The sequence below is a fragment of the Aulonocara stuartgranti genome (genome assembly GCF_965226115.1).
Source record: "Aulonocara stuartgranti genome assembly, chromosome: 23".
Taxonomy (NCBI): domain Eukaryota; kingdom Metazoa; phylum Chordata; class Actinopteri; order Cichliformes; family Cichlidae; genus Aulonocara; species Aulonocara stuartgranti.
In genome coordinates this window covers 36,515,838-36,540,054 of record NC_138958.1, presented here as the reverse complement: position 1 = coordinate 36,540,054, position 24,217 = coordinate 36,515,838, and the positions used below count along the sequence as shown (strand labels likewise).

Here is a 24,217-nt window from a genome sequence, read left to right as displayed (position 1 = left end):
AAGGGGAATATTGTAACCAACACCATGGTATTTTCCTAATCCTAAAAAAGAAGTTATGAATTGACAAATTGTATTTGTACAGCACGGTGCACGTCTAAAAGTGTCACTAAAGTGTTGTTTTTAGCACAAAATTTGGGATCAAATGGAAGAAATTTGTTTAACATTTAAACCTATTTTCTGCACATTCCAGCACATAAAATAAAATATTTTTTTGTGTTTAAACTCACTCTTTCAAATAGATGCAAGTAAAACACAGCAGAAAATAAATAAAATCAAAGACTCAGTGGTCCTGTTGCTCTATTTTCACCTGTAAAGCAGGAGTGGGGCAGGCGGAGGTTTGCCCTGGTGCAGGTGTGCCGCAGCGGTCATTTGAAGAATCCGCGAGTTTCTCTGTGAATTTCCCATTATGTGGTAGCACACTCGGTGCTTGCTTGGAAGTTTAGGGGGGGTTTTGCTGTAAAAAGAAGTTTTCTGCCCACACACAACGGACGCTAATGTTTTTGTCACTTTTTATGGAATCAAACTCAAAATAAGGTCAGTACTTCCACGCTTTAAACACTGCACGCTCACACTCTCTCCCACACTCGATATATGATCCATTGTTGATCTGTTGTCACGAACGTCGCACTCGCTTACGTCACTGTCATGAGACATTCTCGCAAAAAAAAATCACAGTTTTAGTACCGCAGTAACGCAGCGTTCCTATGGGAAAGTAATGGTAATCTAATTACCGTTTTTGCAATAGTAATCCCTTACTTTACTCGCTAAATGAAAAAAAGTAATCGGATTACAAGTAATGCATTACTGCCCATCTCTGCTCCTAACAATAGTGCTATTAACAAGTAGCACATGCTCATCAATCTGCTGGTCCACATGAGGCTATAACGTGAACACATGTTTCAGATTCCCTTTTGAAATAACTGGGCAGAATTTAGCTCATTTGCCAGAATCAGTTTAGTTGTATGTATTTCATCTGAAGATGAAATTCTGTCTCAAACCATGTGTTTCCATATGAATTTAAGTTCTTGGATTTTGTACTCATAATGGTCAAGAGGTTTTCTGTGCATGAAGGAGATTCAAGGAGAAAGGCAGTTACTCTAGGAGAGCTGGAGAGGGCTGTTACAGGTCCTAAACCCATAAGCAGGAACTGTATCTGTTTCTTTGTGCGAGGAGGTGCAGGATGCACACTGCCAGAACTAAATGACTTCCAGCAGGTCACTGGTATGAATTTATTTGACCCAATAATCAGAAACAGACTTTATCAGGGTGGTCTGAGGACCCGACATCCTCTTGTGGGCCCTGTGCTCATGCCCATCGCCGTGCAGCAGGGGCAATTGTAGCCCATTTTTGGAAAAGCACCCCCAAAGATTTTTTACTTTGAAATATTTACTGTTTGTGTGACACACTACTAAAAATATAAAAATCATACAGTACTTGGTTGAGATGTAACATTTTAACAACAAAAGTATAGATAACCCTCTCCCCCCCTCCCCCCTCCCATAATGGTTTGTTCCAGCTCGCCTCTCCCCTACTCTGGCTCTAGCGCCGTTGCTGCTAGAGCGATGGTGGCTCAGCGGAGCGGAGGTGTGAGTGCCTGGCTTAAAACAGGACATATTAGCTACACTTAACCTTCAGTTACTCTTTATATAGTTAGGTAGGATTCAGACCATGAAAGCATTACACCCAGGTAACCTGCAGTGTTGAAAACATGTTTTCCGCTGATGTTTGCTACTCTACAATCCATCCTGTTCTGTAGTAAAATCAGCGACATTTGACCGTCCTGTTGCTCGCATTGAAATGTATACAGCCTATTTAAAATCTAAAACTTAAAATTGTCCCTAGCCTACTGTTGTTACCACTGTCCTGTTTGAAATGGATACTAACTAGCTAACTGACTGGATGCCCATTAACCTTATAACTCCTGTTGTGTGTGTGTGTGTGCGTGTGTGTGTGTGTGTGTGTTTGTGTACAGAGAGACAGCCAGGTTCATAATGGATATAAGGAAGTTTTTTCAAAAAAAGGAGCCACATTCAGGTAAAAGTGTAAAATCAAATGATCCGTGAATCAAGAATAATGTTGGATCAGTGTTTCAATATTTATATCTTTTATTAGATGTTCATGTAGTTTGGTTATTTGCCTTTTGGTTGAAAGTACACTGAGAGAGGACTTTTTGTTGGTGATCTTAATAGTATTTTTTTTCATATTAATGTAATTTTTTTTCTAACTGAATACAATCTAATTGTGTATGATTGTCAGTCCAAAGAGGGAGAGAGGAAAGATGGGAACGTGAGGAGAAAGTACAAGGTCAGGAAGGACCAGGCAAGAAAACAGACAGGGAATAGTGACAGGAAATACAGAAACTGTTAAACTGACAAAGAGAAAAAAAACTGATTTTACAAGTAAATTTCGATTTGCTGCAATGAAATTCTGGCAAACTGGACTAGCCTGCCACATGTTTTTTTTTTTTTTTCACTTTTATTTCCATGTGTCTTTGAATTCAGTCTGTAGGCTGATGATTTTCATTTCTTTCAAACGATGTGTGATGTCCTTTCTTTCTGAACACATTACCCAATCCATATCAGTATAGATATCCAGCATGATTCCCCCCCCCCCCCATAAGCTCGTCTCAGTGGGGGAGTATTAAAGGAACTCTTTCAAAGAGTACCTTTAATATTTTGAGCAGCGCAGTCAACATGAACAACGACCATGGTAGTGCACTTGATGAGGAAAACTGCAGAACTTTCAAAACTTTAGGAAATATGTAGATTATAACATTTCAAACTACATGGCTTATTGTGTTCAATTTGAAGTAACACTACCCTGTTAAAATTCAAGCGCTACACAGTAGTGTTACATAGCATACCACATGAAAGTGAACAAAAGTAATTGAGACACAGTCAAAGTGTGCTTTCTAGGCTCAGGCTACATTTAATGTGTTGGAAACCACAGTACCACCTGTGCTACTAAGGGAAACGCAAGTTTTGAACCATGTGTGAAATCATGATCAATTACCAAAAAGAAGGAAAAAAGAAAAGGTTTTGATAAGTGAGAAGAGTGGTTTTGCCCTTTTCTGGGACAGATAATGCAGATTAAAGGTTGGGCAAGATGGGCAGGAGATTCGTTACCGCACATGGGGGCGCTTAATCATAACGTTCATAATAGGAACCTCATTTAGTCGCTTCAGGCAGTTTCTGGGCTCTGTTGCCTTAGAACAATACTGCGTGAACAAGGAGCTCCCTGTGAAGGTGATATTTGGAGAAAAAAAGGTTGCCGCAATGGCACCGCAGACTTTGATAAATTATTTTTCATCAGCAAGAAGCATGCTCTGCACCTGTGCACGAGTCTAATGAAAGAAGAGGGGGCATTGTTGTTAGCCAAAACTCAGTGTGTGTACTTTGCTCCATGCACGTGTGTTCAAGCATTCAAGTAAGCCGGTGTGTGTTCCGGGATTGTGTAACCCAAGGGATTCTGTGTTTGTCCTTTCAGTTTCCTACAAATGAGGGGAAGTTATTGACTCAGCATGGGCAACACAAAACCTGAAATATGAGAGGAGGGCAAAAAAACAACAAAGAAGATGGTCTTTTAATAATTCCTTTATTTTTAACAAATCCAATTATCCACACATCTGGGATAAAAGTGGTAGGGAGAATCTTCCAAAAAGCTTTACTGCAGTACATCACAGAAGCACAGAGTGTGTCAGAGTATGTATTATACATTGTAATGTTGCAGTGACTACAAAAGCAGCTACTTTGGTCCTGGAATGTAAAAGAAAGCCAACAAGGCAATCATTGTCTCTTGAAAGCTGTCAGCGCTTAAGGCATCTACCCATCAACTGAACTCCTGCTGTGTTTTTTGCTGCAGGCGCTTATTTTCTCACAGCAATTCTTTTTTTTACCCGCAGTCCCTCTCCAAAATGATGTCTGTGTGTCGCCGTGCGCACCTCATTGAGGCATTAAATGACAAGCTGGCAGCATCAAAACAGATTTGATCGTGCGCTGGAGGGACAGCGCTGAGTGCTTCAGAATGTGCTGATGCTGCGCTCACACCATAAAGCCCCTGCAAAACAAAAGTCAAGAAGATGAAGGGGGCTGGTGGCGCCTCAGGGTAGGAACTTCCCGGTGAGGATCACATGCAAAGTTCCACCATTGAAGTGCACTACGCTTACCAGCTGCTGTTTAAATGCTGAATGTGGATGAATTTTGTATCGTCATTTCACAATGAGATTGTAGTCTATGTCAGTGGTCCCCAGCCTTTTTTGCGCCACGGACCGGTTTGTGCCCGACAATATTTTCACGGACCAGCTTTTAAGGTGTCACGGATAAATACAGCAAAATAAAACTAGTACCGGTACTGAAAAAAAGAAGATTTATTCATAACACACGTGAAAAGACCCAGGAAAACCGAGTTAACGTAAAAAAACGATAACAAAATAACGCTAAAAACCAATAAAAACCCTGAAAACCATACATTTCACACCCGAGTCTCACTCTCGCGGCCCGGTACCTAATGACTCAAATGACCCCCCGTGGCCTGGGGGTTGGGGACCGCTGGTCTATGTAATATTTGTGCCACAGTTTTCGGGGGGGGGGGTCTTTATCCCAAACAAGAGATCTGCTCTTTCAGTTTGCATGAAAGAGCAGTCTTGATCTACTAGCAACAAAAGCAATCAGAAGTTTTTCAGTCCAACACTCTCTTTGTAACTTATTTGATACAACAACTGCCAGGAACCTATTTTATTTAATTCAACTTTATTTGTATTGCACCAAATCACAACAACACTGCCTCAAATATAAGGTAAAGGCTCTACCATAATACAAAGAAAGCAGAGACATGCCCAAAAATCACATGACCCCTATGAGCAAGCACTTTGACAACAGTGAGGAGGAAAAACTCCCTTTTAACATGAAGAAACCTCCAGCAGAACCAGGCTTAGGGAGGGGCGGCCATCTGTCATGACAGTTTGGACCAGCTGTGGAATATATGACTGAGGTCTTAGCTATTGATAGTAAGGTTAACTAGTCTCTTGCTTTGCCTTCCTTTTTTTGATCCCATAGATATTATGTTTTTTTGTTTTAACCGTGCTGCTAGGATAGCTGAAAATGCTCCGAACAGTGACACTCCTCAAAATAGTAAAGTTGTGGGCTGTATCACCAAAGCTATAAATAAACATACTAAAGCACTAAAGCAAAAGGGTAAAAGCAGAGTTCCTTGACTTGTCACCAACAACCTTTTTATGTGGGTTACATTAATTTCACCCATTGCTGATATAAAAAGCCTTAATTAAATTTTAATCACTTTCTCCCTTCTTGTTTCACAGCTTAGTAATGCCAGCCTGATGCAAGCAGTTACAGCGTCTTTCCACATTTATCATCATATATTATCGTTATCATAAAAGAGATTTGCAAGAGCAAATTGTATGTCCTGTGTATGAGACATCCCTGACAAGCTACTTCCTATCAGAAAAGGCAGCAAGATAGCACAGCTGAATAAATCCCCCTGTAAAAAAATTGCTTATGTTTCCCTGCTAAATGTCTCTGGCATGTAATGATGTCAAAAAACGTCTCTTGAAAGCCTTTGAACTGCATATTCAAGTGCGGTGGCCAAGTTAGTCCCCCAGCAACTGAGCACTCTGGGAGGCAGTTGTGTGCTGACGCTGGCAAGCAAAGTTCACATCAGTTTCTGGGATGTTGATTCCTTTTGTCCAATCTTTTTACAAGTCCTATACATAACATATTCACTGGATATTTCTTTAAAAAATGCATAGGCCGGGTGCTTAAAACAACCAGGGGGCTATTAATTATGGATAATGCGCCCCGTTGTTCCATCCGGTGTCTCCCGAACAGTTGGCAGCAGTGTCTTAGTATAATAGGGCTGTCATTTTTTCCCTTTTTTTTTCCCTCAACACAGAGAAAGAGATAATGTTAAGAGTAAAAGTAGAAGGAAGACTGGACGGCAGTTTAGAAGTCACAGATGTGCAATTGCATCCCTCCCAATTTGTTTTAGGAATATTGAACAAGCAGGTGAAAAATGGCATTTTGAGTTTGGGAGAGAAAAATTAATCTCCATATTTGTACAGCTGTAAAATATGCAGCTATACTGTATATTTTTACAAGAGAGAAGCTTTATATTTATTCTCTCCACCTATTTTTTTACACTATTTTGTTTTCTGTCTATTTCAGATTAACCTTTTTTCTCAGTTAACCTGTTTTACAAAGCAGGTAAACTGAGAACGGCTGTGAATGGACTTCATTTTAAGCAGTTACCAATATACAAAGTCAATTTTTTTAGTCATGATTAAAAACAGTTTCATTACAATCACTGAAAAATCACTATTGTAGGATCTTTACGTTACAATATATTATGCCTCGAGACATATTGTTGTGGTTTGGAGCTCTATAAATGAAACTTATTGAAATATTGAAAAGTTTTATATTATTTATAAATACATATTTATTATTTCAATATATTTCAATATATTTATATTATATATTGAAAAGTTGGGTAGTCTTTACCCTAAATGACAGTGTCTTATATAATTGTCATAAAGAAAGTTAATTGAGCCCCGCAAAAAACCTTGACTGAAGTATAGAGTAACAGGTTAATCAATAATGGCTACACCTTAAGTTGACATTTTGAGGTCAAAAGACTTTTGGCATACAATGTGTAAGCTATATCATGAATTTCAGGGTTTGGTTTAAGTTTTGTTTAAAATTCCTATTAACATAAATATGAATAACAGGAAAATAGATTCAAAGGAACCACTGCTGCCTGCTGTGCATCTTTTGGTACAATGAAAACATTGGAGGGCAGCAGGGAGAGGCTCTGTTTCAGTGATGGTAGTTTGCTGCTGGAAGAAAAGCTGTTCAAAAATATTTTTGTTTATGAAAGTCAAGAAGGAAAACCAAGTTGCTTGGTAAAACTATCACGCGTCCTCGCATCTTTATTAAAGTGAATTAATGATGAACCGTCCTCATCCTCATGCATGAGTCATAATCTATCACAGCCTTATTTCTGCATGATCCATGATCAGGAAGAAACACTGGAGAAGAACAGAAATGTGCAGCATGAATGGGATAGTGACAGCTCTTCTGTACACTTCCCAGAAATATAACAAAACATGTTTTCGTGAGAACTTGTCTCTTATTGAGAGGAGAAGGCTGGTTGGCCTGTGCTTCCCAACCTACTAGCATGGCACTCCAATCTTTGATAAACAGCAGAGAATTGTTGTTTTGTTTCTTTATTGTTTGTTTGGTGATAAAATAACTGACTTGTCAGAAGAACATGAGCTCTGCTATCACAAGATAACAGGTTAGACTTACTCATGATCACAGGCAAACAAGCTTTGTTATTAGAAAATAACAGAATAACTGTCCTGTTATCTTGATAATGGCATTAAAAAGGCCACTTTCTTTATCTGTAACCAAGTCCATCTCTTTGATTAAGTACTCTTATACTCTGTTCTTATGACTTTTATGTGAGACTTCGATCTGATGAGCAGGTTATGGATATTTACTAACAATATCATATGTGTGACTGGAATTATCTGGTCATTTTGTTGTTGTTGTTTTTTTTGTAGTACATATCTTTACTAATTATGTTGGTTTGCATTTTTAACAAGTGAAAGGTCAAATCCACCTTTTGTCACTTTGATTGACTGCTTCAATATTTGTGTTAACAAACAGTTGAACAGTATCTAACAAATGGCAGCAACTCATTGGGTTTATACATCATTAAGACAACCTGCTGAAGTTAACACCAAGCATCATAAATGAGGACCATTTGTTGGTGCTAAATGGGAACATTTGGCTGTTGATGTCAAATGTGCTGGTCTGAATACTTCAGAATGTCAAGGTTAAGCTGTGTGGCAGGCAGGATGTAGGACCCAAACGCAGGACTCATAAACAAAAGGGCGAGCTAAAAGAGGAAGCTTTACTTTGGCTGTAACTAACTCACTTCAAATACAAAACTAAACTAGAACCTGGAAAACGCCAACCAGAAAAAAAACCAGGAACAGTAACTAGGAAATGGCTGGAAACATGGGGGGGGCACACACAGAATTGCGAGGGTCGACACGACAACAGACAGAGGAAAACACAGGGCTTAAATACACCAGGGAGTAAGGAGGGACTGGAAAACAGGAAGGAAGCACATCTGGGGCTAATCTCACATAATGAGACAAAGGAAATAAAGCAGAATACACTGACATATAACACAGACTGTCAAAGTAAAACAGGAAGCAAAAGACAGATGCGGATTTGACAAGGGGATACAGCTGACAGGGAAAACAGAGCACACATGGAGCACAGAGACAGTGGCAAACTGTGACATGGAGACACGACTGACTGGGGAGACACACGAATGTAGACAAGGAAGCATTACTGACTTGACATGACACATGGGACTCGCAGGAGGCACAGTGCAAAACCGAAGATCTTGAAATCAATAAAGTATAACCAGAAATAAACAGAAACAAAGAATATAAATACTCAAAAACCATAAACACTGAGTCAGAAGACTCAGGACCATGACACAGAAATTGTTGATCTACTTTGAACCCTGAGATGTTTATACAGGAAATTCAAAGAGAATCGTCCTAAAAAGAGAAAACATCCAGCAGTTCTCTGGGCAAAAATGCTTTGTTGAGGAGGCCAGAGGAGAATGGCCAGACTCTTTTAAGCTGATAAGAAAGCGACTGTGACTCAAATAATCACTTAGTACAACCTAGATATGCAGAAGAGCCTCTGTCCTCAGGAAATTTTATAATGTCATGACTGATCCCCAGGACCATTTCTAGTGGTCCTCTGTCCGCACAACATGTCAAACCTTGAAGCAGACGGGCAGCAGAAGACCACACCAGGCAGCTAAGAACAGTAAACTGAGGTTACAATTCTGTGAAAACGTTGCCTCGTCTGGTGAGTCTCAGTTTCTGCTGTGACATAGAATTTAGAATTGGGTGTAAAAAGCATGAAAGAATGGCTCCATTCTGCCTTATATCAATGGTTCAGGCTGCAGGTTGTGGTGATGTAATAATGTGGCACACGTTGGGCCCTTTAGTACCAATTACACACAATTTGTGTGACTATATCCATCTCATATGACCACTTTGTCATTTTTTTGGAATGGGGAGTTGGATGTGAAGCATACAAATGTGTAGCTTCTCTGTGATACTACCCTGTGAACATGGGCAAAAATCTCTGAGGAATGTTTTTAACACCTTGTTGAATCTGTGCCATGGAAAATTAAGTCAGTACTTTGCAAGGGGTTGCAATAAAGTTGCGTTGCTGGCAAGTGCATGTAAATGAGGAAGTGAACACATTTTACCGCTACAAAAGAAATGTTTATTAATCTTTTATTTGTGGTCCCACTGCCCACACGACAGCTAGGTTAATCATCTCATTACAGCTACTGACTGAAGGAAATATTCATCAGTCATTATATAATCATGTTTTTTATTCTGCTACTGTACAGGAAATGTTAAAGATTAAGTTTAATTCGCTGGATCTTGGCCAAATGAAACACCAGAGTAACTTGTATTTCCCCTTATTATTCAAAACTAACTAACACAGAGTTATTCTGAAACTTTCCACAGCCTGTGACCGCAATGAGAATTTAATTTCTCATTCTGGCCCATATGCTCATTAAAATATATTACCACTATGAACTATTTAGGGAACCATATCTATAAGTCTGAGATGCACTGCCACAGAGGAAATCCTCTTTTTGAAACTGGTGAACTAGGTTCGTTCTTCACTGTCAACCTGCTCCGTGCTGACTCTGATAAAACCCTTCCTGAGACTACTGGTTTGTGTTTTTGAGAGCGATAGATGGGGAGTTGGGAGGGTGTTGCACCCATACAGTTTCTTATCTGTGCTTCACTCAGCACGACTATAGCCAAAAAGATGACTTCCCACTGCAGTAATTTATATTTGGAGTACACCATACATGGGTACTTACAATTTCCTACATAAACTTTCTGTGCTGCACATTTAAACCTGGAAAGACAGGGACCATAACAAGACTCTCACACCAAACAGGCACCAATGACAGATATGACAGTGATTTCAGAGGCACAGTAATTGAATGAAGCAGCTTAAAATAGTAGGTTCTTTATTTCCCTGTCATCTGTGTAGAGCAGTATCTGAGCAACCAACTGATTTAGGCTGCATCTCTAATTTGGTGTAGGTGGGCTGCAAAGTGGCTTGTAGGTCTGCAGCAAATGCATGCAGATCAAAGCAACATAAAAATCCCAAGGTAGCAAGGGAGGAGGAGCTAAAAGTCATATGAAGAACAGAGTAGACAATAACAACAACAGATATGAAATTGAAGCCGAGACAGAAAGAGCATAAAAATGAGGAGTTGGGGTTGACATGGGTTGCCAAGTGGCTTGCATGTGTGCAACAGCTTAAATGGTACACCTTCAATGAGACTTACCACTTGGATGTATTAAAGAGGGCTGGAACTGTGAACAGCTGATTTGCCAGGATTGTGGGTAATTCATTAAAATGTGAACCGCTGTGATGGAAGGAAATAACATAAAATAATAAAAGAATGTGGCACAATATAGCAAGGGTGTCAAACTCACATTGATTAATAATCCAATTTGACTTCGAGCCAGAGCTGTAAAACCACCACATCATATTACTATAAAAAATAATATCTTAATATTTCTGAATTTAAAAAACGTATTCATTTTTAATAAAAAGGTTCAAGCACATTCTGAAAACGTTAAATTTCGCTGCCCATTTACAATTTACATCTTACAGTAGGTCTAATAAGGGCCAAAATTGCTTATTATTTGAAGGACCTATCCAATGATCCATCCAACCTATCAAGATTCTGAAATATCTTTAACTCATTGGTCATTTTCACTCCTCTGTAATACTAAGAAATGTTAATGATCACTTTTCAGCAATGTTCATACTTTGCAAAGCCATCCATTGAGCTGAATTGGACCCTGTGGTTGGCCACTTCTGGCCTGCAGGCCATATGGTTGACACTCCTTAAATGGGAAGGGATAATATCATAGAAGAAAAAGAGGGGAAAAGAAGAGAGGCAGGTGTATGAGGAAGAAATGAAAGAAAGACAGGCAAAGACTCCTGGAAAGTCCTGCATTTATACACATACACATCCTCCTTGTCACTAAAGGACACACAAGCTATGACTTGACCCCAGAGTCATGTTTACATAGAAGCCAGTAAAGCGGTGCCAGAGAAGGTCTGTACTTGGGCATGTTCACATTCCCCTCCCCATTAAACGATTAGTGAGGCCTTAATCGGCCGAATGCTTAATTTAGCTAAGGAAAGCAGAACTAATGTGTTATAAGAGGCTCAAAAGGACTGAAGCAAGGAAGAACACAAAAAAAGAAAAGTCTGCCAACTTCCTGCATTGTGGCTTTCTGATGATTGTCACTAAACAGTAGCTTCAAACATGATTTTCCCTTAAAAATAAATACAGACAAGAAACAGGATCACCAAATTGTCAAGCCGCTTAGAACGAGTGATCAAATAAGCTATTATTCAACACTCCTTGCACTATAAATAGTCACCACTTGTCATGTCCAGGATTTGATACCAAAACCCTTGAGATCAGACTGTGAAGGCTGACAAAGAGTCGGAATAAAGCCCAGAGAGGCATTTTCAATAATACCCCTTCAAAGAGCAGTTCCTATGTGAGGATTTTCTTTTTATTTGTTTGTCTTTTTATCCCCCCCAAAACGACCGTTACAGTTGACGAGCTGCTGTATTCATCATTTCTCATATTGCGTTGTGTCACTCGGAGGTGAGCGGCGTGGATAATCAAGCAAATCATGAGGCTGGAAGAGAGCAATTTTTGTGCATTTGGGACCAGTGCTTCACTGTGTGTTTCAGTGTTGTCCTCTTTATTTATTTTTTGGTTTTGCTTTTTTTGTGTGTTTGTCTTCCTGCGGGTCATTTCTGGACTGCACGTACACTGCAGGGGAATAAAATTACACACGCTGATGCCAAACATAAAGGCTGAAATGTGAAGGTAAAAAAAAAAAACCTAACATTTTTTATTTGTCATTTCCTCTTGTCAGTTTTATGTTGTTATCATTCGGCAGTCCCTAAGGCGAGTGATGAATAGGTAACATGCTAGAGTGCGCATTTTCACCATGTTTATCTTTAGCGTTGGGGAATATGAGCGAGGGCCCGTTGTTGTACAAGTGGCCCCACTCTCATCATCCATAAATATAATTGGAAATGGTCCTGAGGATCAGTCATGACATTACAAAATTTTCCGAGCAAACACGAGTAATGATCTACCTAGAAGGGGCCTCTTGGGCTTCACTATATTTAACAAACTCAAGTGATTTGACAATCTCTTGCTGTCTGCTAAAGCCTTTCCCTGAACAGTGATTAAAACAGGACATGACAGGGCTGTCACACTTTGGATTTCAACATGTGCCTCAGTGGTGGGCATGAGGCTGAGGGTGGTGTGTTAAAACCCAAAAAGCAAGTATTAAACGTATAGAAAGAATCTGACAACCTTACTGCAAGTGAAAAACGGTATGTGCATTTGTATGACACTCTAAGCTTAGGACATGAGCTTCACAGAAATTCTACTGTACTGTCCCAGAATAGACAACTGTTGTCTCACGGCTTCCAGAGCCATTCATATACTAACACAATGCAAGCTAATCCAGTGTATTTTTGTCAGATCCCTGCTGGGTCTCTCTATTGTGCGTGCTATAGTAATATCGCCCAGTCCAAGGCAACAGTCCTTGCAAAGACACCTAAAAAGTCCATATTAGGTAGTTGGATGGGTAGCAGTGGCATGAGTCACTAATTAGTCCACCAGGGGACCCAGGTTCCTTTCTTACTGGGACCTTTGCCCAGTTTTTACTGCTTAACCCTAAGAAGGGAAATCAACAAACATCAAAAGCAGAGGGCCATACTAACTTAGATAAAGTAAACTAAACACCACTGATTGAACAACTGCATTAAAACATTCAATACATAGTGCTGAATTTGGTCAGTCTTTCTGGATGTACTTGGTAGACATAACATTTCTCTAAAAGAAAGGTGGAACCTGTTCCATTGTAATCTGTTGAGTTTTAGTTTGATGTATAGTCTGACAATTACATGGAAAAATATAAGATGAAGAACCTTATTAAATTTTCTAAATGGTTACAATCACTGCAGTACAGACATGCAACTCAAACTGAGATGATCACCCTACTGTTCAACAATGAAATCCTAATTTCCAAGGTTAAATTACTGAACAAAAAAGACAGATGTTTAGCCATCACCAGGGCTGTAAAATGATGTTGTTTATCACAGCTAAAAAAAAATTTTGCACATAGGCTAAGTGACCTTACCTGGAATTAGATTAAATGGCAGTACAGTATTATTACAATCTTTTACTAAGGGCTCCTTATGATGTCTTTTTATTACTGTTGAGGGGTTATGTAGTTTTCCTTTTAGGATGTCTAGAACCTGGACTGCATTATGTGGTCAGAGAAGGTTTAAATACTAACAACTGAATTTAATTAAGGTTTAAAAAGTGTCATTATTTCAGTTAAAATTGTTGGAAGCTGTTTAGCTTCACTGCTAAACTGTCAAATAAAGGCAAAAAAGCACAAAAATACATCATAACCCCCCCCCCCAACCTGACCAGACCCTTGACCGATCTCACCTGGAAAGTTGTCCCAGATCTGACAGAGCAGTGCCAGGCACCTAAATTTTCCCTCTATTTCATCATGTATATGGACACCTCGAGTTAAGCCTTGAGTTTACACCACTAATCTGAGAAGGACAACCACATGTAAGAGAAGGTGAAAGATAACAAGAAGAACAATTGTTGTCTACGATATAAAAATATATATGTATATTTTTTAAATGCAATAATATAAAACACAAAGTTTAAGTATATTTTTTTTCTTCTTCCTATGTGGAAATCAGATGTAGAGAAACAAGATGTACAACAGTTTTTGTGGTTTTTAGTAATTCTTTTGCTGTCTGTGTTTATGGTCTGAGAACACTGTTTTGCTTGGAGCGGAGATAAAAATGTTTTGATGAGATAGTTTGGTTTTGCCAAAAGAGTCGGTTGTTTTGTGACTATAGTTTGTGTAAAACTGTTTTGTTGTGTTTAAAGTTTTTGAGAAAAGGCCAGAAGGTTTGAAGAAATGTGTCCTAACAGATGCGAAAAGCTGCAATACACCGACTTTGAATAGACATTTCAGTTTGTATTCAATATGAAAGTGCAGAGCAAAGGGAAAGAGGCAAAACTCAATGTACTGTGCATGCAATGTGTCTTGTAATTTTAGAAGATTGAAGGTGTGTGCACCTCCAGTAAGCAAAGCCACTTTTATTGTATTTTTGTTGTGTTTATGGACCAGTACAAATGTGGTACAAAACTTAATGTTTGCATCTTGTCATGTATTCTCAGAGGCTTTTCTTTATCAAAAAAGTTATCTACAAGGGCTTGAGGCTTTTTGCTGTTTGATGTGAGTAGATTCACAAAACCAGTGATCCCTTCTTTAAAAAGAAACCATGGTAAATCTGTTTCCATGCATTAGTGTAATGAGAGAAGAAATGTGCCAACCTTTCCACAGTTAATAAGGAAATCAGGACTAATTGGTGTATGGTCAGTTCTTCAGCACTTTGTACACATCTGTTTGATCTTCTATAAGCAGGTATTATCACACATGCACCCAGCATTACCTTGGTACTCAAACACATGAGTTCAGTACACCTCTAGCATTAAGGTTGTAAGATCAACATGCCTCACAATATACCAGAGCAAGATTCTAATCAATTTACAAAGAGCTGAGGCGAAGCAATTCATCCAGCAGCTGTCTTCTACACAAAGCTCTCACTGCCACCTTTTCAATAGTACTTCTGGCAACCACATGAATGCTTAATGAAAACACTTTGGTTAATGGCAAATATAAAACTTCTTTGTTACTGGATATTTTCTAAGCTGTGTGCTTTTGCTGCTAAGCAAATGATAGAGTCTAGACCGACCACTTTTATCTATGGACCTGACATGCTTTCTGAAACATGAACTCGCTGAGTAGATGCTACTTTAGAGAATTCCACATTCAAACAAAATAAGCTAAATAAACTTTTACCATACATGCAGACTATCAACTTTATTAAGTGCATGCAAACGCTAAGAGCCATAATGACCAAACCCAGGTGATGGCACTTCCTCAAAGCCTGACTTGCACTGAAAGTAATCATAGCCAGGCTGGGGCTTGCAGTGACTGTGCAGGCTAAAAATAACAAGTGTGAATCAACGCTTCGGGTTCACAAGGTTAATTTTGCCTGATTAACACTTGCCCATAAAATAATCTGTTTATTCATTCTCATTATGTAACGTAATGTACCCTAACAAAGTCTACAGAGATCTCTACCTGCCCTGCAAGTTTTTGCTCCCTTGCTGCTTCTCTATCCATGATCCAAGTATGTGTCATGAAAGTAAATGGCCCTTAATTGGCTCTAGAGTCAAAGAGCGGTGTTTGAGCACAGTCTTGCAAGACTAGCGGAACTTGAAGAGTTTGTTAAGTGGTTTCATCGGGCCAAGAAGAGAACAAAAAAAATCCAGTTTCTGTGGGTTTAATAAAAGTCCAGCTGTGACAAGCTGCAGCCCAGTGTGTCGAATGTGTCTCCTCACCATCTCTAAAACGTAATCATGTCAGAAAGTAAGGATTCTTGTTTTTAGCTTGACCTGATATGTCCTGTTCTTTGGAAAATGTGTCATATGAGCAAAAGTTTTAAACCCAGAGACTTTTACAAAACAGACTGTTCATTTGCATTCTTTTACAGTAACCAAGGAAATTCCCATAAGATAATAATTGCCATAAGAAATTGTCTAATAAAGCTCATGCAAGCTAACAGGCCTGTAGTTTCAGTGCAAAACAACAGTCAGTATCAACAGGCAATTTAATTTGTGGAAGGATTTTCTGATTTTCACTGTTGGACTCTATCGGTCTGCTAAAAGTGATGAACGACAAGGTAGCTAGCATGCAGCGTTATGCTATCTAGAGTGAATGTCTAATTTCTACAAGTTGATCCATTAACTCAGCAAGCCATTTTCAAATTACTTAATACATTTATTAACCACATCCACATCTCTGTAGCATAGCAAGTTACAGATATTCTAGCCAGCAAAAACTGTGTCTTGCTTCCTGTTATAAAAAGCAGAAGTCACATTAGATGTGCAGCACTTCATAGTAAAATGCGTTGTAATCATTGTGATACTCAGGTTTACAGAACATACCCAGACCTCCCAGTTGTTGACAGAACTTGTATGCCTTTGCCTGCTGCTAGCTTGCACAAGGTCTCTGCAAACACTGCCTTCCCTTCACTTACTGTCTGCAGGTGTCAATAATAGTAATTCTTTTTGTTGAGGAATTACAAATATGGTAAATTTCCAATGTAAAAATGGCAGCTACATAGAACATATTTCATTATCTTTAATTCTTATGCAATGCTTCAATAATGCACTTCATAACTAATAGTCTGCTATGAGAAAGCAATTAAAGTTGCAGCTCAGTGTTGAAGCTTTGAAGAGTCTGAGCTACAAGAGCTAATAGTGCTTGTAGGCTCAAATACAGTGCAGCAGAGCAGAACGGCACTCGCTGTCAAAAAGAAATTGGGCAGATAAGTTGCAAGTATTTGAAAACAAACACACCCCTTTTATACCCCCACAAATACCCTGGCTGTGCCGTTGTACATCCCTCCCCTATTTTTCATTTCACGCTACACTTTCCAAGGTGTTGGTGGAGAGCAGCACCACGGTCCAATTTTACACACTCTCTGTCCTGACTTTGGTTCTGTGATAATAAGTTCACTTCTTCCAGGGAATGACAGGGAAAAAAGGAGGTCTCAAAAATCTGAAACAGAGGTGTGCAAATACCCTTACGAGCACATACAAGAGGGTATTAACAGACACACAGGTGGCTAATGCTTTGGGGCTCCTTCAGTCATCCTTTATTCTTAAATGTCAGACATCACACAGTTTGTGAATGCTTTCTCCCTTAGGGCTGAATGAGCTGTACTGGAGTGAAAAGTGTTTTCTCTCACCTTCTTTTCAGCCTCAACAAGACCTAAAATGTTTAAGTGCTTAATCCCAATTAATCTGGAGTTTACAGAAAGCCTTTATTACTCTACTGAATTAGTTTAGTGGTCTTAATCCCTTGACAATGAGTGGAGGCGTTAGTGTGCAACCACATGCACATTCACAGATTTGTAAGTGCACACATCTTGCTTTGGAGAGCAGGGACCAGTCTTTTTGCACTCAAAGTGTGGGGAATTACCAGAATTTGGTCAAGAAGAGTTTACTGTAGCTAAATCTAGATCCAAACATCCATAATAAGAGGTTGACAATGGTCGGAGATGAGCCCATGTGCTATTTTTCCACGTATGAAATGACCCTTAAACGACTTGCCACTAACTACAATTTTTTTCGTGGTTCAACAAATGAAGAAACAAAATCAGCCGGATGATTGAGCAAACATTGGATTCACCTCTGACACCACAGACTGTTGGATTCAGTGTCAGCTCCTCAGCCTAAAGTAGAAAGTACACTTTATTTTCTCAAGTACAGTCTGTTTATTGATGTATATTACATGGACATCGCCACTAGATATTAAAAAAATCCTATTTTGTTGTATTTCAATACAAAAATGTTGCACTTAAAACTTTAGCCTTTAAAAAAGTGCTTTGAGCTATAACTTTGAATAAAAATACACATAAACAAGTTTATTTAATGGGTTTAATTTGAAAAATGATGCATTGTTGTAGATCTATAGGAGTAATCTACAGAAGACAAAACAATTTTAGGATAATAAAAGGTCGGTGTTTCTGCCTTGTTGGTCTACACTCTAAAGGAAATAGCATTACAGGTGTTTTCAGTCCCGTTGCCACAGGTGTATAAATCATGAACCTAGACATATAAACTGGCTTTAAGAAAGCATGGGATATTCTAAAGATCTAGCTGAATGTGTTATAAAGGTTGCACCAAGTCAGTTCATGACATTTCTTCTCTCCTAGATATCCTAACTGTAAGTGGCTTTATTGCAAAGGGGTCATGTTTAGGAACCACAACATTCAGACCCGTAGAGTGCAGAGTGGGGTCAAGGAGTGCCGAAGTGCAGTGCACAAGTAACTGCAACCTCCTCTGGCATTAACAACAGCACAAAAACCAAATACTTGGAACTTTATAGCATAGGTATTCATGGTAGAAGAGCATTTGTACATGTAGCCCAGTATTCCTTGTCCATATAGGAAATGTATTTATTTAGTTGTTTATTTGTAAGGGACAAGAATATGCTGTTTATTTGCATATAGCCAAGGCTAACGATGTCTTGACAACCTGTGGCTTTGCAGGAAATTAAAAATTTTTTAAAAGTGTTTAAACAAACAATGTTTCTTGTTTGTTTGTTTGTTTTTTTTCCATTGAAGGCTTCCGTAAACAGTTTGATGTGTGCTTACAAAATATGAGGGAAAAATCCTTAAAAAATGGAAAATGGAAATCATCTTAAATTGGTACACTGTACTGTATTTTACTAATGTTTTTTTTTTTTTTTTACAGATCGCTGGTGGGCAGAAGTGTTGCTTAAATGCGTGATGGGTGGTGCTCCCGATGTGTGGATGGTATTTTTGATGATGCAATTGTCATAACTTAAGTCATCAAAAGGAAGGTTTGCCAAGCTTCAATTAGCAGTTAAAATTAACTACGATGTCCTCCAGACTCTTGAACAGTATACTATTATGTTATAAATGAACTCAATCAACTTATTGTAAAACATAACTCTGGTTCCTCTAAATGTGGTGCCCTAATGGCCTCAAAGTTCGTATGACAATAGAACCTACAATAAGATGGACCTAACCTCCATATGGGGTCATGTTAATTGCCCATGCTGCTGCCACTGTCAGCAGGCAGCAAAAGAATACTGTCGCCACGAATGGTGGCACAGCTAGATGAGGAAACACACAAATTGGCTGTCATCTCCATTAGAGGAACGCGCTGCCCTGCCATGATTCCTTGTGATTCCTTGTGAATCAGCTTTAAGTTTCAGTTTTGACTTGGCTGCTTGTTTAATGTTACTTTTTAACCGCTTTGCTCCTGATGGGCGGTTTAAATATAACTTTTAAAAACTTCGGAATTATCATATTTCAGCTTTGATTGAAAGTCAGTAATTTCTGCAGGTCTGTATCCAGTGTATGAAAATGGCTCGTTTGTAAAAATTCAGAAGAGAGAGTTACAGCTCAAAGTGACACCCATCATAATGCTTGCAAATTCTGTAGAGGAACAAAATTACAGAGCGAAATCACAGCAAATTTACACATTAAAAAAAAAAACTATACAAAAGAAAGATAACAAAAAAAAACCTTTTATATCATTTAATTCAATCTGTTCAGTCCATTGGTTTTATATCTTCTCAGCTCATCATACGTTTTGCATACCAAAACTGTAAATTTAAAAAATAACTTACTAACGTTGACATGAAAATGTAGTGAACTAATCGCTGAGTCTCACAAACTGGAAATATTCAAGTAAATTAAAAAAGGAGTGATTTTGAGTTGTTTTCTGAGTCAGTAACTGTGATTTGAATTGTCCTATTTAAGGGAGGCACAGAGTAAAATAGTATCCAATTATGATATGTAAATTGCGCGTGCGAAAAGGTTTGATTATACATTGCTAACAACACAATAACGAATATCAGCAAAGCTTTCATCCGGAAGGTCTCCCCATGATAATCCTTGAACAAAAACATTGTATGCCAAAGCTGCAAAGCACATTGTATATATACATACACACACACACACACACACACACACACACACACACACACACACATATATATATATATATATATATATATATATATATATATATATATATATATACACACACATATACATATATACACACACACATATACATATATATATATATATATATATATATATATATATATATATATATATATATATACATATATACATATATATATATACATATATACACATATACATATATACATATATATATATACATATATACACATATACATATATATATATATATATATATATACACTCAACAAAAATATAAACGCAACACTTTTGTTTTTGCTCCCATTCCCCATGGGATGGACGTAGAGACCTAAAATTCATTCCAGATACACAATATAACCATCCCTCCCAAACAGTGGTCACAAATCAGTCAAAATGTGTGGTAGTGGGCACATCTGCTATATTGAGATAATCCATCCCACCTCACAGGTGTGCCACATCAGGATGCTGATCTGACATCATGAGTAGTGCACAGGTGTACCTCAGACTGCCCACAACAAAAGTCCACCCTGGGATGTGCAGTTTTTTGCGCTATTGGGGGTCTGGGGACCCAGAACCGGTCAGTATCTGGTGTGACCACCATTTGCCTCATGCAGTGCAACACATCGTCGCATGGAGTCTATCAGATTGTCAATTGTGGCCTGTGGAATGTTGGTCCACTCCACTTCAATGGCTGTGCGAGGTTGTTGGATATTCATGGGAACTGGTAGACGCTGTCGTATACGCCGGTCAAGCACATCCCGAACATGCTCAATGGGTGACATGTTCGGTGAGTATGCTGGCCATGCAAGAACTGGGACATTCTCAGCTGCCATCTGCCCTGAACAATGTGAACCATGATTCATCCGTGAAGCGCACACCTCTCCAATGTGCCAGACGCCATCGAATGTGAGCATTTGCCCACACAAGTCTGTTACGGCGACGAGCTGGAGTCAGGTCAAGACCCCAATGAGGACGACGGGCATGCAGTTGAGCGTCCCTGAGACGGTTTCTGACAGTTTGTGCAGAAATTGTTTGGTTGTGCAAACCAGTTGTTCCAGCAGCTGTCTGGGTGGCTGGTCTCAGATGATCTTGGAGGTGAACCTGCTGGATGTGGAGGTCCTGGGCTGGTGTGGTTACACGAGGTCTGCGGTTGTGAGGCCGTTTGGATGTGCTGCCATATTCTCTGAAACGCCTGTGGAGACGGCTTATGGTTGAGAAATGAACATTCAATGCACGGGCGACAGATCTGGTTGACATTCCTGCTGTCAGCATGCCAATTGCACGCTCCCTCATTGCTTGTGGCATCTGTGGCATTTTGCTGTGAGACAAAACTGCACATTCCAGGGTGGCCTTTTGTTGTGGGCAGTCTGAGGTACACCTGTGCACTACTCATGATGTCAGATCAGCATCCTGATGTGGCACACCTGTGAGGTGGGATGGATTATCTCAATATAGCAGATGTGCCCACTACCACACATTTGGACTGATTTGTGACCACTGTTTGGGAGGGATGGTTATATTGTGTATCTGGAATGAATTTTAGGTCTCTACGTCCATCCCATGGGGAATGGGAGCAGTAACAAAGGTGTTGCGTTTATATTATATATATATATACATACATATATATATATACATATATACAGTGTTGGGAAGGTTACTTTTAAAATGTATTCCATTACAGAATACAGAATACATGCCCCAAAATGTATTCTGTAACGTATTCCGTTACGTTACTCAATGACAGTAACGTATTCTGAATACTTTGGATTACTTAATATATTATCATGCTTTTTACAACAACGTGAATGTACTATTGCTGTGTGATTTATTACTATTACTGAAAGTTCGCGACTCCGAACTGTAGTAAAGGGACCTCTGACTAATACGGCGGGGTCCCTGTCAGCTCGTAGCCGAAAAATAGCTTTACTTTGTTTTGTGGGTCAACTTTCTTGCGAGAGATAGAGAGAGGCGTTGAAAGGCTGCTCCAACGGAACTTATTGTTTTCGGAGGAAAACACGAACACGGTGTACAGTCGAGTCTTAATAGCTTACTTACAACTGGGCTCGTCAGGCTCTCTTCTTGGCTGAAGTGGTTATTATTATATTTACATGCTTCCAGCTCCCGTTTTTCCTCGATGACAACTCGTACCTTTCCACTCCCCTTTTTCTCCCTCCTCGCGCTCACAGACCCATAACGTGTATGGCAGTCCATTCTCCCTGCAACACGGACTACACTGCCCATGATGCTACATTCTTGTAGCATTCTGCCTGTTAGCTTAGCACAACAACAACGAAAAGGCGCTCTCTCACCCAAGAAACACACAGTCGCAGAGAGAGAGAGCGTCGCCCTGTAACCATGGCAACCGTAACGCTGCCGCCTGGAACAAAAGAACGTAGCTGTCAAACAAAACCGAAACAGTCCTGACCCGCGACAATATGAAACAGGAAAGTACCGCAGTGTAATCCATTTATTTCAAGAAAGTAACTGTATTCTGAATACCACCTTTTTAAACGGTAACTGTAACGGAATACAGTTACTCATATTTTGTATTTTAAATACGTAACGGCGGTACATGTATTCCATTACTCCCCAACACTGCATATAAATATATATATATATGATTAGTGCCTCTGTGCTGTCTTTCAGTCCAGCTTTGTCCAGCCACTGGTAGGATAGGCTGGGGTCTATCACACCAGGCAAGACCCCAGGTGCAGGCTGTGTAAAGATGCCCCAGAGACAATCCAGCACATAACAGCAGGGTGCAAGATGCTAGCAGGCAAGGCATACATGGAACGCCATAACCAAGTGGCCGGCATAGTGTACAGGAACATCTGTGCCAAGTATAACCTGGAAGTCCCGAGGTCAAAATGGGAGATGCCCCCAAGGGTGGTGGAGAATGACCGAGCTAAGATCCTGTGGAACTTCCAGATACAGACAGACAAAATGGTGGTGGCTAACCAATCGGAGATAGTGGTGGTAGACAAACAGAAGAAGACGGCCATATTGATCGATGTAGCGGTTCCAAATGACCGCAATATCAGGAAGAAGGAACACGAGAAGCTGGAAAAATACCAAGGGCTCAGAGAAGAGCGAGTGGCTCCAGCAGATACCGGGAATAACATCGGAGATCTCTGTCCAGAAGAGCGCAGTCCTGGGAACAGCTAAGATACTGCGCAGGACCCTCAAGCTCCCAGGCTTCTGGTAGAGGACCCGAGCTTGAAGGATAAACCGCCCGCAGGGGGGGGGTGTTTGTTTTTTTTTGTTTTTTGTTTTATATAAATATATACACATTTTCCATCTACTTGTATCTTGAGTTTATTTACTACACTAGGCAATAGGTCATAGTGGAATTTTGAGTATAACAACTTCTTATAAATTGGTGCCATTTAACTTAATCTACTGATAGCATCAAAGTAGGATATATACTAAATTGATATTACTAAAATAATCTCGGAAGATAATATACTTATTATGTAGAGCAGCCAGTTCGCAACTGGATAATTATTTTTCTTTTAACTCTCTGGGGTGTTTTTGTTACTCAGCCCATGTTTGCAGGTCTGGTGAACCCTTTTTTAAAATTAATACATAAAAACTTGTGTAATGATGCTTAACAAATGTTTATTTTATCCATATTCCAAGCCACGCAGACCACATTTCTGAGTAATATTTTGTGTTTCCGTCTGTTAGAACCCATTTAGAATAAAAGAACAGTTTGTTTTTTGTCACATGGTACTTTCAAAGTGCATTTTAATAAGGAAAATCCATCATAACCAAGATACGAACGAAAAATCATGTTTAACTTGGACAATTATTTCTGATCACCGTTGTCTTTCTTTGAACTTAATTAAAAGTTGAAGAGATTTATTTTATTGAACGTTATCCATGATTACTGTGTCTGCAAAATAATTTAGATCAGGGAACACTTCCTGAAAAACAAACTCCCTAGATGGCATCCAGGATGAAAAGTGAAAAATCTGATTCCAGCAGTGACTGCCGTTTGTTTTGGCCTTGGTTGCACCATGTTGACAGCTATGTAACGTGGCTCATTTCTTGGACAAAAAGACCATTCAGCTTCACAATTTCTTGACATCCATATTTAATGCTCAATTTCATCATTTTCAAACTTACTGTCAGACTGAATTGATGGCACTGCTATAGCTCGCCTGGTTAAGCAGGTGGCCCGAGCACATGAAGGCTCGAGTCGCCATTGTGGGGCCTGGGTTTTGAGTCTGCATACTAACATTTCCTGCATTCCCCCCTCACGCTTTCCCCACCGGTCTGTCTACTCTCTGCACTGTCTTATCCAAGAGAGACTAAATGACTCATGTTCTGAAAACCATTCCTCTTCATCATCTTTGAAATCTTCTCTCGCTCCTAAAAATCACTGAGGTCCTCTGAGCGGGGATTCT

General features: G+C 39.4%; 1 long non-coding RNA gene across 1 annotated transcript in view; it reads left to right on the top strand.

The window, feature by feature from the left end:
• Positions 1 to 489: 489 nt before the first annotated feature.
• LOC309701121 overlaps positions 490 to 24,217 on the top strand; it is a 79,618-nt gene continuing 55,890 nt past the window's right edge. Inside the window, exon 1 of the long non-coding RNA XR_014274882.1 lies at positions 490 to 534. This is a non-coding gene — a long non-coding RNA (uncharacterized lncRNA). The remainder of the gene's footprint in view (positions 535 to 24,217) is intronic.